Genomic DNA, 20,376 nt, shown 5'->3' on the forward strand with positions numbered 1-20,376 from the left:
TAACTCTGTCCAGCTTGCTTCTGTGATTACCAGCCGTGGTGGCCTTGAGCTGTATGTATCCCAGAGAAACACATTTTTTTTTTTAAACCCCCTCACCTGGAACTCTTATCTACTAATAAAAACTTAGCTTATACACTGTTAACCATCCAGTTTAGTGCTTACCTGTGCCATTTTTTTCTACTTTATCAAAAAATTAAACATTTCAAACAAAACAAAACAAAGGAATAAGAAAAACCTAAAATAACTGCATTGCTTCCAATATGTCCCTACACTACCCCAAGAAAATTTACAAACAACAACAAAACAAATGAATAAGAAAACCTAAAATAACTGTAGTGCTTCCAACATGTTCCTACCATACCCAAGGAAATTTACAAACCATAATCATTTCTGAGCATTCCCAAATTCTTAAACCCAATCCATTCCTGTTGGCGTAAACCCATTTTAAGTAAGGCTACTTCAGTTAAGGTGTAACCCATTTCAATCTGAATGGTTCTTAATCATCTTACTGGAGTGCTTTATGAGCTGATGGAATTCAGACAATGAAAGCCACAGAAGCAAGAAGTTGAAATCAACAAAACCTGGAAGAGAAGGGAGAGACCATCAGATGCCACCATGTGCCTTTCTATGTGGCAGAGGAGCTGAGGATTGCTGGCAGTTGGTCTTCATGAAGAAAGCATCTGCGGGCTGATTCCATGATTTGGACATTTCCCTGTACTTTAACTGTAAGCATGTAAGTTTCCATTACACAAGCCTAACCATTTCATGTTATTTACTTTAAGTAGTTTTAAGAATCTGAAACACTAGCACTACTGTCCCCTAAAATTTGCTCCTGTTGTGTAGGTCCCTGGACCTTGTCAGGTTTGATTGTCTAACCTGTAGATGTTATAATATCTAAGACTATGTGTAGGACAGGTTTATCCATTGCTTTAGTGGAGCCTGCAGTGAGGTTGCCATCAATATGTTGGACAAGTACCATTGGTTAACTATGCTTGTTGCAAGTCTAGCCCTACCCGGTAGTGACTTACTGCAGAGGAATTGAAATATCCCTGAAAAACAGGTGAGGTGTAAACTGGAGGCCATTCCACATGAATGCAAATTGAACTTGATTTTTGTTCCCCAAAGAGATTGAGAAAAATACATTAGCCAGGTCAGTAACAGCATACCAGTCCCCTGAAAGGGCTGCCACCATCTCAGTGACAGCAGTGATGTTAAGTAAAGCAGGGGCCAGGGGCAGCACCTCAGCATTTTTTTCTGCAGTGATCTGTTAGCTTCTAGGCCCGTGATGTCTTTAAAGGGCCAGACTAGTCTATTAAATGGTGAGAAGATGGTTCTTAACACTTGTATGTAAAGTCCATACTGATCCATTAGGGTAATTTCCTTGTCCCTACCTGATAAGCAACACTGAGTTTCTTGAATAACCCAGCAGGGCTTGGGTAATTCAGGTGAGAACAGGGAGAGGACATAACCCGTGGATGTGGCTTCAATTCTTTGTTAGGATGTGTATCTCCGCAAACAGTGGTGGTGGTCCATACTGTAAGCAGGCAAAGTGTCAAGATATATAATGCACTCAACTGTGGGAACCATGGTCACTGGCAGCATAAAAATCCCAAACATACTCATCCCTACACATTTTCCTTACGTGGGTCACTTAAGTTCATTCCATAACCCCCACAAATGCCAGTTTACTCTTGCCAGTGTGGGGGCCTCAGAATTACTGTCACGTAGTCACCTTTAAGACAACCTTGGAAGCTTGTATCTTCCACTTTTGTGTTCCATGCTAAAATTGGCATGCGGATGATTCTCACTGGTGGGACTCAGACCGTGGCTGCACCTTTTAATTTTTCGTTTTAAAGGGAGTAATACTGGGATACAGCCTTAAAGAACCTTATTCCCTATGTAACTCATTGTCACAGTTGGAATCATCTTCCTTACTGTCCTGGTTGGGGCACAGGGAAGACATAGCAACCCAGGCATCCCTCTCAGTACACAGTATGAGGATGCAGTGGGCAGCTCTACAGTATTCTGAATCTTTGTAGTTCTGCCAGCCATCTTCCTTCTGCTCTTTATGGTTCGTACGAGGGTGTTTCCTGTAAGAGGGACTCCCTACCTCCCGATAACGTTGGCATTAGCAGTCTTTTCTGGTAGGGATCACATCAGTTTCTGCTTTGTTTATCATGTTTTAATAACCCAAGCCACAGTACACCTTTGTCTTTTCCCTGGTGTGTCTTTGTTTCCCCTTTATGGCTCTTCAGTGTATCTACTGGTAGCCTTGCTTCCATCTGTCTAGGACTCTCTGTGCTGTGGCTTCCATCCTAAAGTGGGATGTGGTGGATTTTTCCACCACTTTGCTTATCGTTCCCAGGAACCACAAAAGGCGCAGGTGTGTCTGCAATTGGAGGCCCGTGTCTCATGAGTGCCTCTAGTACTGTTTAGGCTGGACTTTGATCCATATCCTGACCAGGGGCAGAATCATTTAGTCATGTTTATCACCTTAACCTGAAGGGCATTTATGACCTCATGAAAAGTCTCCCATGTGGGATTTTACCTTTTGGGAAGGCCTGCCAGGTTCAGAACATTTATCTTGCTCGAGGCAGCCCAGTAAAAAAGTGGCATATGTGTCTCTGTCCTGTTGGTTGGACTGTTTAATGGGGGCAACAGTGTGTTGCAGCACATTTTGGTAGCCCTAGGCTGTTTCGTTTAGCTCAAGACATCTGAGTCTGCAGTGGCCTCTTATTAAACAGATGCACTATCAAGCCACATGATACTCCCCTGACTTTTGTCCATATCTGTCTTTAACTTCTGTATTTCACTTGCGACAGATTTTTGTGGCTTCAGTTTCAGCAATACCGTCAGTGGTTCTGCATTGAGAGTAACCTGATCTAACATGGTGCCCACAAACAGCCTGCACTGGATGGCGCTCCCTGAAAGCCTCAGATTCTCCTTGGGAGACTTTTGAGACCCCTGGTCACCATGGTGGTTGGTGGGTGGTGTGGAAGTGTGCAACCAGAGCCAGGTTAAAATTTCCCTGCTCTCCCTTGAACCAACATCTCACATCATCATCCACAGCAGTGACCATTTCATCCTTGTTTCCAGGAAAGTTTCTTACATCCTACTTGTTCCCATGCAGCTAAAGGGAGGTAAGTACCTCCATCAGCCTGTCATCTTTCAGGGTGCAGAAACCACAACAGGATTACTGAACTGAAGAACGCTTATGCCTCCCCCACATCATGGGGTGCTTAGTTGGTGATCGTGCTCGCTGCACCAAACTTTTTGGGGACAAGATCCTATTACCACTTCCAGGTTAGGAGTCATCCTAAGAGATGTCAACCCATTCCATATAGATGTTGGGTTTACCAACAAAAGACCAGAGTTACAGAGGCAGTGGGTTGAACAGTTCATAATCATAAAGAGAAGAGACAAAGCCAGTTCAGATTCAGTATGAACATCAGTCCCCTGTTGCTAGCAGGTCCCCTCTAAAGCCACAGGGTGAAGATCTCTATGCATACCTCTTTCCTATGTGTTGTAGTAAGGGACCTCACTCCCTCCATACTGGGAATATATATAGCCATTGGGATGGGCCAGGTGCCAAGAAATGCGCATACGTAGTCAAGGAGTCTCCAGTGAATGTTTGCATATGATCTGAGCAAAAGGGGAAGGAATGAGTCAGCAGGCAACTGTCTGCAAGGGAAAGCTTTTTGTACCTCCAGTCACCCCCAAGAAGTGAACTGGCCCACATTTATCATTCTGTTATAGGAGCCTGGTTGGTACATCTTGCCGAAACAGGGTTTATTTATGGGTCACAGGGAAAGGTGGGTAGTTGTCCTGAGACTATCCCTTCCACGATAAAAAAGAAACATGACAAGAAGAAAAAGTCTAGTTACTTCAGGGGATAGTTCTTTCAAAGGAGTCAGATTGTGTAGCTCCTAAGTTGTAGCAATTCTCTTATTGCAAATTTCTAGCTTGGAGCCTACGGAGCTGCTTGAAAAATAGTCTATATGTCTCATATGTTTTTTATCCACAAGGAAATGGACAATCCATACATTGTTATTTCCAGGTTCCCTGGAAATCCACAGAGGAGCATGAACTTAATAGTGAATTAATTTTTGTCTGAAATCTCTCCAGATTGCAATTCTCTGCAGATAAATTGTCCTGGTCTATTCAAGGCTAAGCCATACAAACTAGGCATATTTTTCTTAATCTAAAATTTTATCTTTATGCATATGATGTACAATTTTTAGTTCACTGTTCTACAACCTGCAGATTCTATCCAGTAAATTCAGTAGAATGTGTAAGTGTTTAGGGTGGTAAAGTATGTGTGAGGCATTTTTTCTGCATTACATGAGATGGCTAGCAACCATTGAAATCTTTCCCTTTCAGTATTCTTCATAGGAGAGATCCAAAATGGCGGATTAGGGGAGACAGGAAAATTCTCTGTGAAAAGCAGTAGATAAAAGACAGACACTGCTCCGAATACCGGTTTCAGGGCCCCTCCAGCTGGGCAAGTCAAATATAAAGTGTATGTAGAAACCAGAAGATATGAATAACCCATTTGCCCAAATTAATCAGAGGAGATACAGAACTTGGAGAAATTAATCGAAGAAATAATCACAAACACCAGTACCAATGCTCTGGAAATAAAGGACATCAAGAAGACCCTAGAAGAGCATAAAGAATTTGCAAGAGTAAATAAAAAAAAAAAAAAAAAGATAGATGGCCTTATGGAAATAAACTTGATCAAATTTAAAAGATTCTTGATACACGCAGTACTAGATTAGAGGAAGTGGAGGAAAGAATAAGCAAACTGGAAGAGTGCATGATGGAAAGTGAAAACAGAATGGAGAAAAAATTTCAAAATGGATATGAATTTCAAGATGGAAATTCAAAATGGATATCAGGGATATGGTGGGCAACATGAAACACACAACTGTAAGAATCACTGCTATTCCAGAAGGGGAAGAGAAGGGTAAAGGACTAGGAAGAATATTCAGAGACATTGTTGGAGAGAACTATCCCAGCCGTTCTAAATGACATAAATATGTAAATTACAGATGCCGAACGAACTCCAAATAGAATAAATCCAAATAAAACCACTCTGAGATATATTCTGTTCAGGTTGTGAAATGCTGAAGAGAAGGAGCAAGTTCTGAAAGCAGGAAGAGAGAAGCAATTTCACCACATTCAAAGGAAACAACATAAGATTAAGTAGTGACTACTCATTGGCCACCATGAAGGCAAGAAGGCAGTGGTGTGACATATTTAAAATTCTGAAACAAAAATTGCCAACCAAGAATTCTTTATCCAGCAAAGCTCTCCTGCAGGTTTGAGGGAGAATAAATCTTTACAAACAAATGCTGAGACAATTTGCTAACAAGAGACCAGCCTTATAAGAAATACTAAAGGGGAGCCTGTTTGTTGGAAATGCCAGTTTGCTGCCTTAGGAGTTCATCGAACATCTTCATTGCAGTTGCCAGTCTGCTGCCTGCCCTATGGAATTTGGACTCATGCATACCCCCAGTTGCATGAGACGTTTTTATAAATCTTATAGATATTTCTTGTTGATTCTATTTCCCTAGAGAACCCTAACTAATACATTACCTGTTATACATTCTTCTCTAGTGCTCATGGAACATTCTTCAGGATTGAGCATATGCTGGGGCACAAAATAAGCCCCAATAAATTTAAAAATATTGAAATAATTCATAGCACATTCTCTGACCATAATGGAATGCAATTAGGAACCAATAACCACCAAAGATTCAGAAGATTCACAAATAGGTGGATGTTCAACAACACACTACTAAAACGTGAGCCAAAGAAGAAATTGCAAGAGAAATTTGTAAACATCTAGAGGTGAATGAAAATGAGAACAAAACATATCAAAACCTATGGAGTGCAGAGAAGGCAGACCTGAGTGGGAAATTTATAGCTCTAAATACATACACTAAAAAGGAAGAAAGAGCTAAAATCAAAGAACTAATGGAGCAACTGAGGAAGCTAGAGAATGATCTGCAGACTAACCCTAAAGGAAGTGAAAGAAGTAACAATGATTGAAGCAGTAGTAAATGGTGTGGATAGCAAAAAATAAATAAATAAATAAATAAATAAATAAATAAAACCAAAGGTTCATTCATTGAGAATATCAACAAGATTATCAAACACTTAGACTGACAAAGTTGAAAAGAGAAGAATCAAATAAACAAAATCAGTAATGAAAGTGGGGACATTACTGTGGGTCCTGAAATTATTTTAAAGATCATAAGAGGATACTATGAACAACTTTATGCCAACAAACTAGACAATTTAGAGGAAATTGGTAATGCCCTGGAAATATAAGGCCAGCATAGACTGACCTAAGAAGAAATAGAAGACCTAAACAAACCAATGACAAGTAAAGAGATCCAAGCAGTCATGAAAAAGCTTCCTACATATAAAAGCCTGGGACCAGATGTCTTCACAGGGGAATTTTTCCAAACTTTACAAAAAGAACTGACACCATTCCTGCTTGAACTCTTCCAAATATAGTAGAAAAAGGAACACTTCTTAAGTAATTTTATGAAGCTAACATCACTGTAATACCGAAACCGCATAAAGATACAAGAAAGAAAAACTTCAGGCCAGTCTTCCTAGTGAATATGAATGCAGAAATTCTCAATGCAATATTTGCAAATCAAATCCAAAAACACTTTAAAAGAATTATACACCTTGAACAAATGGGCTGCTTTTCTGGCATGCAAGGGTGGTTCAACATAAGAAAACCAATCAACATAATACAACCCATTAAGGAATTGAAAGGGAAAAATCAAATGATCATCTCAATAGATGCTGAAAAAGCATTTGACAAAATCCAGCATCTTCTTTTTTAAAAATCACATCAAAAGATAAGAATTGAAGGTTACTTCCTCAAAATGATAGATAAAAAGTATATATGAAAAACCCAATGAGCATAGTACTCAATGGTGAGAGACTGAAAGCCTTGTCCATAAGATTGGGAATGAGACAATGATGCCTTTTGTCACCACTATTCGATGTGTTAGAAGTTCTAGTCAGAGCAGTCAGGCAAGACAGAAATAAAAGGTATCCAAATTGGAAAGGAAGAAATGAAACATTGTTTGCAGATGATATTGTCATATAGTTGGAAAATCCTGAGGAATCAATGGCATAGCTACTTGAGCTAATAAGCAAATTCAGCAAAGTGGTGGGATACAACATTAATGTGCAAGAGGTTAATGTTCCTGTAGATCAGAAATGACCTAACTTAAAGACATAGGAAAAAGTTCCATTCACGATAGCAACTAAAAAAAATCAGGTATCTATGAATAAACTTAACCAGGGATGCAAAAGGCCTCTACCAAGAAAATTATAAAACTTTATTAAATAAAACAGGACCTAAATAGGTGGAAAGATATTCTGTGTTCATTGATAGGAAGGCTAAACAGCCTTCAGATGTCAATTGTACTCAAACTCATCTGTAGCTTCAGTGCAGTTCCGATAAGAATTTCAACAACCTGCTTTGCAGACTTGGAAAAGCTACTTATCAAGTTTATTTGGAAGGGAGAGGGGCCTTGAATAGCTAAAATCATTCCAAAAATGAAGATCAAAGTTGGAGGACTTACACTTCCTGACCTTTAAGCCGCCTGTAAAGCCACAGTAGTCAAAAGAGCATGGTACTGGCACAAAGACAGACATACTGATCAATGGAATCGAACCAGGGGTTTGGAAATCCCCCAAATCGGAAAGTCGCCTGATTTTTGATAAGGCCCCCAAATCCACTGAACTGGGACAGAACAGTATTTTTGACAAATGGGGCTGGGAGAACTGAAAATACATGTTCAAAAGAATGAAGGATGACCCTTTCCTCACACCCAATAAAAAAACTAAGTCAAGGTGGACCAAAAACCTCAATACAAGAGATACTACTATAAAACTGCAGAAGATAATGTATGGAAACATCTTCAAACCTGGTGTTAGGAGGTAGCTTCTTAGACTTTGTACTGAAAGCACAACAAAAGAAAAAGTAAATGGGAACTCCTGAAAATCAAAAGCCTCTTAAACTCAAAGGACTTTGTCAAAAAGGGAAAGAGGCCTTCAACTCAATGGGAGAAAATATTTGGAAACCATACATCTGATATATATATCCATCATATATAAAGAAATTTTCCAACTCAATGGTAAATGTATAAACAGCCCAGTTATAAAATGGGCAAAAGATATAGAAAGACGTTTGCCTGAAAAGAAAATACAAATGGCTATAAAACACATGAACATGTTTGTCTTCACTGCCTGTTTGGAAAATGCAAAGCAAAACCACAATGAAATATCTCATGCCAGTAAGAATGGCTACTATTAAATAGGAAACCACAAGTGCTGGAGAGGATGTGGAGAAATTGTAATTGATATCCACTGCTTATGAAATGTAAAATGGTAAAGCTGATGTGGAAGACAATTTGGTGCTTCCTCAGAAAACTAGATGTCGAGTTACCCTACGATCCAGCAATTTCACTCCTTGGTATATATCCACAGTATCTGAAAACAGTGACAGGAACAGACATTTGCATACCAGTGTTCATAGCAGCATTGTACGCAGTTGCCAAGAGATGGAAACAATTCAAGTGTCCTTCAATATATGAATGGATAAAGAAAATGTGGTATATACATATAATGGAATACTATGCAGCAGTAAGAAGGAATGATGTCCTGAAACATATGACAATATGGATGTACCTTGAAGGCATAATGCTGAGTGAAATAAATCAAACACAAAAGGAGAAATATTGTATGCTACCACAACTATGAACCCCCTGAAACATACCAAATCAGTGTCCTATATTGTAGAGTGCAGGGGACCTAGAGATAGAAGCTAGTGAAGAGGGAATGATAACCTAATATGTACAGACGTCTTCATTTTGCATGTGAACTTTAAGGTATGGGAATGGACAGGGTGATGATTGTTCGTCAGTGGAATTGCATCAGTGCTGCATTGAAGTCAAACATGATTGAAAGTGGTTGAAGGCATAAATCCCACAGATTAGTACTACAAATATAAATAAATGTTTGCATGACTGACTTTTTGTTTTACATATATATGTATATATATATTTTTTATTAAATTCAGTTTTATTGAAATACATTCACACACTATACAATCATCCATGATATACAATCCACTGTCCACAGTATGATAACATAGTTATGCGTTCATCACCACAATCTATCTCTGAACATTTTCCTTACATCAGAAAGAACCAGAACAAGAATAAAAAATAAAAGTGAAAAAAAACACCCAAATCATCCCCCATCCCACCCCATTTGTCCTTTAGTTTTTATCCCCATTCCTCCACTCATCCATACACTAGATAAAGGGGGTGTGATCCACAAGGTCTTCACAATCACACTGTCACCCCTTGTAATCTACATTATTATATAATTGTCTTCAGGAGTCCAGACTGCTGGGTTGGAGTTTGGTAGTTTCAGGTATTTACTTCTAGCTATTCCAATACATTAAAGCCTAAGAGGTGTTATCTATATAGTGCATAAGAATGTCCACCAGAGTGACCTCTCGACTCCATTTGGAATCTCTCAGCCACTGAAACTATTTCATCTCATTTTGCATCCCCCTTTTGGTCAAGGAGATAACTCTCAGTCCCACGATGCCGGGTCCACATTCATCCCCGGGAGTCTGCATGAATGACTTTTAAAGTATGACACTGGTACAGAATTATCAACAGAGTGTTACATGGGCAAAACTACCCGTTGCATAATATAGGTTATATTTAATAGAATACTTCACCAGTACTACACTAATACACTACCCTAATAATAGGGATGAATAATTAGGGGCTGATAAGAGCTTTGGGGTGTTTTGGGTTATAGCTGTTTAAACAGTTAAACCTTATGCTGAAAGCAGGAAAGAAAAAATAAATGGGAACTCTTCAAAATCAAAAGCCTGAGAGTGATTATGATTGTACAAAGTGAAGATAATGTGAGACACTTTATCTTGGACAGAATATATGCTATGTGAAATTCGGAAACTCCTACTTAATTAGTCAAGCCCTTGATCTTGAGGTCTGTTCATGTGAAACTTTAGGCTTTAAAAGGGAGGCTAAGCCTAGTTGTAATTATGCCTAAGAGGCACCTCCAGAAAACCTATTTTAATGCTCAGATGTGGCCTTTCTCTAAACCCAACTCTGCAGATAAATTCATTACCCTCACTCCTATGTGGGACATGACTCCCAGCAGAGTATTTCTCCCTGGCAGTGTGGGAGAATAATCTTGGCCCTGGCATCAGAAGATTGAAAAGGCCTTTACCAAAATGGGGAAAAGAAAGTTAGCAAAATAAGGTTACAGTGGCTAAGAAATTTCAAATAGAGTTGAGAAACTGTCCTGGAGGTAACTCTTATGCAAGCTCCAGCAAGATATCCCAAATGGTCCACATATGCCAAGCCCTAACCAATAGTATTCCCCAAATACCTAGGTCCCTATCTGGGACTTGATAAGTTTCACTAAGTTTACATTTCAGAAACTTAAATCCCCCAGAGTGTTCCCAAGCCAGATAAGCACCAAAACCCAAGATCATCAACCAGATGCATTCCCTTCCCCATAATGTTGACACCCCTTTTCAATATGAACAATTTGGGGGGGGGGGGTCACTGACATCCCTGAAGATCAAAAAAGTGATTATATGACAGGAAGGGGTAGCAACAGACAAGATAGGATTTTAAAAAGGATTACAAATTCTGAATATAAATATATGTACACACATATATATGTATATATATATATATTTTTTTTTGCTAGGGTATTAGAATAGCTAGAAGGAAATTATTGAAATGGTGGAACCATAACGCATAACTTACTTTGAAATTGCTCTATAGCTATGCGTTAAATTGTACTTGGAACGTTATCACTTTCTGTATATATGTTATAGTTCACAAAAAGGAAATAACTGAAACAGTGGAACTGTAACCAGTGACATTTTTTGGAATTACCTATATAATTGTTAAATCATACTTTGAAAGTTACCACCTTTTTGTATGTATGTTATAGTTTATAATAAGTTAATAACTGAAACTGGAACTGTAACCCATAGCATGCTTTGAAATTTGCTAACTACTTGTTAAACTAATCTGAAAGTTATCATTGTTCTGTATATATGTTATATTTCACAAGAAAAATGTAGTAACTTATTGCAACAGTACAGCAATCAAAACAGGGTGTTACTGGCACAAGGATAGAAATATAGACAAATGGAAGGGAATTCAGGCTTCGTAAATAGATCCTCACAGCTATGGTCTCGTTATTTCTTTTTTTATTTTTAATAAAATTTTCATCATTTTGTATCTGTCTGATGTCTTCCCATATCTCTTTTTTCTAAATGCAGTTTTCTTGAGATATATTCACACACCATATAATGCATCCTAGTATACAGTCAGTGGCTCACAGTGTCATCATATGACCCAGCAATCCTACTTGTAGGTATTATTTCCAAAGGGATTGAAAGCAGGACTTAGGTATCTATTTGTGCACTACCGTTCAAAGCCAAAAGGGGGAAACAACACAAGTTTCTATCAACTGACCATAATCAAATTGTATTATATTCATAAATGAAATATTCAGTCATAAAAGGAATATCATTTTAAGAGAAATAATCCAGATACAAGGACTATTGTATGATTTCATTTATATGAAATAACTAGAATACACAAGTACATAGAGGCAGAATTTAGATTGTAGCTTATCAGGGATGGGGGTGAAGAGTAATGTGTAGTTTATGCCTAATAGTTTCAGTTTGGGTGATAGACATTTTTTGGTAATGTGATGACAGCATTGTGAATATAATCAATACTACTGAATTGTATACTTGAAAGTGGTTAAAATAGGAAACTATGTTTTATATGTTACTACCATGATAAAGGAAAAAATGAAAGCTCCCCAGGAGTTGCACCTCAATATCAAAACAAACAAAAAGGTAATTCTTTGAAGCAAAAATAACAATATATTATGAAGTGACCTAATGAACTCAAAACGAAAGTTAATTGTTTAAAATTAATGTTTTATGGAAGTAATTTAATGTAGAACTAGAATACTGACACTTGCACAAAGACTGGGAAAGGGGAATGCAAGAATTCTATGACAATTTTTTTTTTAAATTCAGTTTTATTGAGATATTCACATACCATACAATCATCCATGGTGTCCAAACAACTGTTTACAGTACCATCTTAGAGTTGTGCATTCATCACCCTTATCTATTTTTGAACATTCTCCTTACACCAGAATCAGAATCAGAATAAAAAATAAAAATAAAAGAACACCCAAATCACCCCCTCCCCCATCCCACCCTATTTTTCATTTAGGTTTTGTCCCCATTTTTCTACTCATCCATCCACACACTGGATAAAGGGAGTGCGATCCACAGGGTTTTCACAATCACACTGTCACCCATTGAAATCTATATTGGTATACAATCATCTTCGAGTCAAGGCTACTGGGTTGGAGTTTGGTAGTTTCAGGTATTTACTTCTAGCTATTCCAATATATTAAAACCTAAAAAGTGTAATCTATATAGTGCGTAAGAATGTCCACCAGAGTGACCTCTCGACTCCATTTGAAATCTCTCAGCCATTGAAGCTTTAATTTATTTCAATTCGCATCCCCCTTTTGGTCAAGAAGATGTTCTTAATCCCATGATGCTGGGTCCAGATTCATCCCCGGGCATCACAGCCTGTGTTGCCCGGGAGATTTACACCCCTGGGAGTCTCACATCATCTTCACTTTGTTGTATGATCATAATCACTCTCAGGCTTTTGATTTTGAGGAGTTCCCATTTATTTTTTCTTTCGTGCTTTTGGCATAAGGTCTAATTGTTTAAACAGCTATAACCCAAAATGCCCAAAAGCTCTTATCAGCCCCTAATTATGCATCCCTAATATTACAGTAGTGATTTAACATCTATGAAAATAGAGTATGATGAATTAAATATATTTTAAATCCTAAAGCAACCATTTAAATGGAAAGTATTACATCTATATATTCTTTGTATAGATCTTTTACATCTTTGGTTAAGTTTATTCCTAGGTACTTGATTTTTTTTAGTTGCTGTTAAAAATGCTATCTTTTCCTTGAGTGTTTCTTCAGTTTCTTCATTTCTAGCATATAGAAACATTACTGACTTATGTGCTAAATTTGTTTATTAGCTCTAGTAGCTGTATCATTGATTTCTCAGGATTTTACAGAAACCAGATCATATCATCTTCAAACAATAACAGTTTTACTTCTTCCTTTCCAATTTGGATGCCTTTTATTTCTTTGTCTTGCCGGATTGCCCTGGCTAGCACTTCCAGCACAATGTTGAATAATAGTGGTGACAGCAGGCATCCTTGTCTTGTTCCTGATCTTAGAGGGAAGGCTTTCAGTCTCACCATTGAGTGCTTTGCTGGCTGTGGGTTTTTCATATATGCTCTTTATCATATTGAGGAAGTTTCCTTCAATTCCTACCTGTTGAAATGTTTTTATAAAAAAGAGATGTTGGATTTTGTTGAATGCGTTTTCAGCATCTATTGAGATGATCATTTGATTTTTCTCTCTTGATTGGTTAATGTGTTGTGATACACTGATTGATTTTCTTATTTTGGACCATCTTTGCATGCTGGAATGAACCCCACTTGGTTATGGTGTATGATTTTCTTAATGTGTCTTTGGATTCAATTTGCAAGTATTTTGTTGAGAATTTTTGCTTCTATATTCATTAGGGAGGTAGGCTTGTAGTTTTTCTTTTTTGTAGCATCTTTGCCTTGTTTTCGTATTAGATTGATATTAGCTTCATAAAATGAATTAAGTAGTGTTCCATTTTCTTTGATGTTTTGAATGAGTTTAAGTAAGTTTGGTATCAGTTCTTTTTGGAAAGTTTCATAGAATTCCCCTGTGAAGCCATCTGGCCCTGGGCATTTATTTGTGAGAAGCTTTTTGATGATTGATTGGATCTCTTTTCTTGTGATTGGTTGGTTGAGGTCTTCTGTTTCTTCTCTGGTCAGTCTAGGTTGTTCATATGTTTCCAGGAAATTGTCTGTTTCCTTTATGTTACCCAGTTTGTTGGCATACAGTTGTTCATAGTATCCTCTTATAATTTTTTAAATTTCTTTGGGATACACAGTAATGTCACCTTTATCATTCATTATTTTTTTTATATGGGTGTTCACTTTTAGATTTTTTCAGTCTAGGTAGGAGCTTGTCAGTCTTGTTGATCTTCTCAAAGAACCAACTTTTGGAGTTATTCTCTCTATTGTTTTTTTGTTCTTTATGTCATTTATTTCTGCTTTAGTCCTTGTTATTTCTTTTCTTCTACTTGGTTTAGTATTGGTTTGCTGTTCATTTTCTAGCTTCTTCAGTTGATCCATTAGTTCTTTGATTTTAGCTTTTTCTTCCTTTTTAATGCATGCATTTAGTGCTATAAATTTCCCCCTCAGTCCCACTTTTGATGCATCCCATAGGTTTTGGCATGTTGTGTTCTCATTTTCATTCATCTCTATATATTTAGCAATTTCTCTTCTTATTTGTTTTTTAACCCACTGATTGTTCACGAGCATGTTGTTTAACATCCAGGTATTTGTGAATTTTCTAAGTCTCTGATCATTATTGGCTTCAAATTTATTCCATTGTGGTCAGAGAATGTGCTTTGAACAATTTCAATTTTTTTAAATTTATTGAGGCTTGTTTTATGTCCCAATAGAATATGATCTTTTCTGGAGAAAGTTCTGTGAGCACTAGAGAAGAATGTGAATCCTGGTGATTTGGGATGTAATGTATATATGTCTGTTAAATCCAGTTCATTTATCCGATTGTTTAGGTTTTCAATTTCCTGATTGGTCTTCTCTCTGGTTGATCTATCTATAGGAGATAGTAATGTGTTGAAGTCTCCCACAATTCTTGTGAAAACATCAGTTGCTTCCTTTAGTTTTGCCAGTGTTTGTCTCATGTATTTTGTTGCACCCTGATTGGGTGCATAAACATTTATGATTGTTATTTCTTCTTGTTGAATTTCCCATTTTATTATTATGTAGTGGCCTTCTTTGTCCTTCATGACATCCTTGAATTTAATATCTATTTTATCTGAGATTAATATTGCTACTCTGCTTTCTTTTGGCTGTAGCTTGCATGAAATATTTTGTCCATCCTTTCACTTTCAATATCTTTGTGTCCCTGTGTCTAAGATGATTCTCTTGTATACAACATATTGATGGTTTAATTTTTTTGATCCATTCTGCCAATCTGTATCTTTTAATTGGGGAGTTTAGCTCATTTATATTCAATGTTATTACTGTGAAGGCATTTCTTGAATCTGCTATCCTATCCTTTGGTTTATGTTTGTCAGATATATTTTTCCCTCTCTCTCTTAATGTCCTTTAATGTACCCATACTGAATCTCTTTAGTACTGAACATTTCTCCATATCTCTCTCTCCTTTCTTGGTTTCTCTGTTGGTAGGGCTCCCTTTAGTATCACAAGAAGGGCAGGGCTGTTTTTCACAAATTCTCTCAGCATTTGTTTGTGAAAAATTTAAGCTCTCCATCAAATTTGAAGGAGAGTTTGCTGGATAAAGAATTGTTGGTTGGCAATTTTTCTCTCAGAATTTTAAATATGTCATGCCACTGCCTTCTCACCTCCATGGTGGCTGCTGAGTAGTCACTACTTAGTCTTATGCTGTTTCCTTTGTATGTGGTGAATTGCTTTTCTCTTGCTGCTTTCAGAACTTGCCCTTTCTCTTCAGTATTTGACAGTGTGATCTGAATATGTCTTGGAATGGGCTTATTTGGATTTATTCTATTGGGAGTTGGCTGGGCATTTATGATTTGTGTGTTTATGGTGTTTAGAAGATTTGGGAAGTTTTCCCCAACAATTTCTTTGAATACTCTTCCTAGACCTTTACCCTTCTCTTCCCCTTCTGGAACACCAATGAGTCTTATATTTGGAAGTTTTATATTATGTATCATATCCCTGAGTTCCATTTTTATTTTTTCAATTTTCCCCCATTCTTTCTTTTGTTTCTTCATTTTCCATTCCGTCATCCTCTAGGTCACTGACTTGCTATTCAGCTTCCTCTAGTCTTGTACTATGAATATCCAGAATCTTTTTAATTTGGTCAACAGTTTCTTTTATTTCCATAAGATTGTATATTTTTTTATTTACTCTTGCAATTTCTTCTTTATGCTCTTCTAGGGTCTTCTTCATGTCTTTTATATCCTGTGCTGTGCTCTTCTTCATGTCCTTTATATTTTGTGCCATGTTCTCATTGTCTGTCTTTAGTTCTTTGATTAATTGCTCCAATTATTGTGTCTTCTCTGATATTTTGATTTGTGTTTGGGCTTGGGTTTTCCATATTGTCTGGTTTTTCATATGATTTAAAATTTTCTGTTGCTTTTGGCCACTGGCATTTGCTTAACTTGATAGGATTCTTTTAGGATATGTAGAATGATTCTACCCCTTATCCCTAATTTGTCAGATGTACAGCTTTGTGGAGTACACTTTCTGTAACTAACCGGCAGTTGACATCCACTAGCCACCTATTCCTCTCAAGCTAATTGTACCCCCCTTTGTCTTTGTGATGTTCGGTGGTCTGACTCTCTTGGGGGTCCAATTGGTGCAACAACTTGCATGTGTAGTTGGTGTTGCCCGCTCTGCATATGGGGCATGTGTCTGGGTGGTTAGGGAGTGCGGGCAGCTTTAATAATCAAATCTGCCAGGTGTTCCTGGAGATTTAAAGCTGTTTCAATAGTCTAATCCTTCAGTTCAGTCTTACCACAGTTTGTCTCTGCCACTGACCCACAAATCCTTGGTATTGGCCTATGATCCCTGGGGCTTGTGTGTGGGTCCCTCTTCCAAGCTGTGCACTTCTATGTCCTCTGCTGAGGGACAGCTGTGCTACATCACAGGTGAGCTCCAACCCCCAGGGAGGTTCTGGGCTGCAGGGCTGTGTAGGGGCATTCCCAGTCTGCTGAATGGTTAGCTTAATGGAGGAACCCTTTTCACACAGCTCTGCCTTCCCAGTTCTGGGACAATTAGCTAAGGGTGGGGGAAAGGCTGTTGTCCATGTCCAATATTGTGATATGTGTATGTGTTGTTGGAAAAACCTCCCATCACACTGGGTTGTTTGGAGCAGCTCTAGGCTGTGGCCTTGGTGCCAGGGAGGAGTGTTCCCAGCCCACCAGGAAGATGGCTGTAAGGTGAGGCCCCCCTTTTCTTGGAAAGTTGAGATGTTTACTGAATTTTCTCAGGCACTGGACTTAACTGCTTTTTTTCTCACAGCTCTCTTAGTTCTGCTCTTTTCTGGGCCCAAATTGCAAGTCTTTGAGGCTTTCTGTAATGTGCTTCTTAGAGTAATTGTTTTAGAAAAAGAGAAAAAGATAAAAGAAAGGAAAGGCCTCCTTGCAGATCTAATGGGCTATTGAAATGCTGAGTCAAGGAGATTAGGGCCATTAAGGAACAGTCAAGAAAGCAGAGAAACTGACTCTTCACATAAGGAAGCTGGCCTCTGGATTTGCATATGTATCTGACTCTGAGCCCTGCCCTTCTCTGTTCTATGTTCAACAGAACTCCAAAAAATTTGTTTTTATTTTTGAGTTTGTTTTGCTGTTTTTGCTAGCCCTATATCCTCTCCACTGGGCTCACTGGTCCAAGATTCTCTGGTGTCTGGTCTCAGTCTATATTTGGAGTTTGGATCAGCAGCCTGAGTTTCAGTAAGAGCTGCAACTGCAATTCTCCCTCCTCATTCCCAGCACCAATGGTCCTTCCTCCCATTGACTGAGCCTGGCAGGGAGGGGCATGGGTCCCCTGGCCACAAGAACTTACAGATTTCATGATCTCAGCTGTTCCTTGCATTTGTGAGTGATGTATGAAGTATGCCCTAAGTCAGTTTGCTCTGTGGTGTCTGGTGCATGCAGTTCCAGGCTTTCTACCTACTGCCCTGGAGGAGTAACTAAAACCTAGACCTCACCACACTGCCATCTTGCCCCATAAGTTTTGATATGTTCTGTTTTCATTGTCATTTGCCTTGAGGTATTTACTAATTTCTCTTGCAATTTCTTCCTTTACCCACTGGTTTTCTAAGAGTGTGTTGTTTAGTTTCCATAGATTTGTGAATTGTTCAATCTTCTGCCTGTTATTTATTTCCAGTTTCATTCCATTATGTTCTGACCTAGTGTTTTTTATAATATCAACATTTTTAAATTGGTTGAGGCTTGCTTTTTGACCAAGCATGTGGTATATACTAGAAAATGTTCCTTGAGCACTTGAGAAGAATGTGTATCCTGCAGTTGTGGGGTATAGTGTTCTATAAATGTCTGTCAAGTCTAGTTCATTTATCATATAATTCAACATCTCTGTTTCCTTGTTGATTCTCTGTCTAGATATTCTATCCATTGATGATAGTGGTGTATTGAAGTCTCCAACTATTATTGTGGAGTTATCTACTTCTTCTTTCAGTGTTCTCAGTGTCTGCCTCATGAATTTTGGGGCACTTTAGCTTGGTGCATAAATGTTTATGATTGTTATGTTTCGTTGATGAATTGACCCTTTTATTAATATATAGTGTCCTTCTTTGTCTCTTTTAATTGTTTTACTTTTGAATTCTACTTTTTCTGATATTAATAGAGCTACTCCCACTTTTTTTCTGGTTGCTGTTTGCATGAAATATCTTTTTCCAACCTTTCACTTTCAGCCTATTTTTGTCCTTGTGTCTAAGGTGAGTTTCTTACAGACGGCATCTAGGTGGGTCCTGTTTTTAATCCATTCTGCCAGTCTGTGTCTTTTTATTGGGGAGTTTAACCCAATAACATTTAATCCATTGACATTTAGTGTTATTACTGTAAGGACAGTACTTTCTTCTATCATTTTGTCTTTTGGATTTTATATGTTGTCTTATTTTTTCCTCTCTCTCTTTTTACCCTTCCTGATAATCTTCATTTCCACACTCTTCTCCAAACCTCTTTCTCCTGTCTTTTCCTATCAGCCTATAGCACTCCCTTTAGTGTTTCCTGTAGCAGTGGTCTCATATTCATGAACTCTTTGTATCTGTTTTTTCTGAAAGTATTTTAATCTCTCCCTCATTTTTGAAGGACAGTTTTGCCAGATATAGAATTCTTGGTTGGCAGTTCTTCTCTTTCAGTATGTTAAGTATATCATACCACTTTCTTCTTGCCTCCATGGTTCCTGTGGAGAAATCTGTGCATAGGCTTATTGAGCTTCCCTTGTATGTGATGGATTGCTTTTCTCTTGATGCTTTCAGAATTCTCTGTCTTTGACATTGGACAATCTGATTGGTAAGTGTCTTGGAGTACGTCTATTGGGGTCTATTCTGTTTGGGGTTTGTTGTACTTCTTGAATCTTTAATTTTATGTCTTTCATAAGAGTTGGAAAATTTTCAGTGATTATTTCTTCTATTATTCTTTCTGCCCCTTTCACCCTCTCTTCTCCCTCTGGGTCACCAATAACATGTATTTTTGTGCATTTCATGTAGTCATTCAGCTCCCTAAGACCCTGCTCATATTTTTCCATTCTTTTCACCATCTGTTCTTTCATGTGTGTGAATTCAGATGTCTGATCTTCCAGTTCACTGATCCTTTCTTTGGCCTTTTCAAATCTGCTGTTGTATCCCTCCATTGTCTTTTTCATCTCCATTATGCCCTTCATTCCCATAAGTTCTGTCATTTGTTTTTTTCAAGTTTATGAATTCTTCCTTATGGTCATCCATTGTCCTTCTTATAGCCTTCCTTTCTTTTGCTATGTCTTCCCTCAGTTCATTGACTTGATTTTTGAATTGATTTAGATTTGTTTGAAGATGTCCAATTAGTTCTTCCCTCAGCTCATTGAATTGAGTTAGCAATATTTGCTTCAACTCTTGCATCTCAGTTGAACTATTAGTTTGTTCCTTTGGCTGATCCATATTTTCATGATTCCTACTTTGGCTCATTATCTTAAGCTGTATAGACATCTGACTTTTTTTATTAGTTTTTTCTGGAGCTTCTTTTCACTCTTTTACCTAGGTTTTCTTGTTGGTTGTCTTTGTTCTCTAACCTTTGTTGTTTAGTTCAGCTTATTCTAGACCTTTAACTTACATTCTGTTTAGTTGATCAGAGTTTTTCACCTCTTGTTTTTCTGTTTCTTGCCCTGCCTCTATATAGCCTTTTTGTGTGGTGATCTCCTCAGATATTGTCAGCCCCAGTCAGATTTTCCTAGTCCAGAGAGACCCAGGTCTTGGGAGGAGGGTATGGAGTTTCTTTTAAAATGAGAACCTCCTGTGAGGCCTTTAGACTCTGTGCTTCTCCTATGCTGTCCACCAGGTGGTGCTTGCCAACCTACAGTTCCTCCACCAGTGTAGGAGGCA

Source organism: Choloepus didactylus, chromosome 24 (genome assembly GCF_015220235.1).
Source record: "Choloepus didactylus isolate mChoDid1 chromosome 24, mChoDid1.pri, whole genome shotgun sequence".
Taxonomy (NCBI): domain Eukaryota; kingdom Metazoa; phylum Chordata; class Mammalia; order Pilosa; family Megalonychidae; genus Choloepus; species Choloepus didactylus.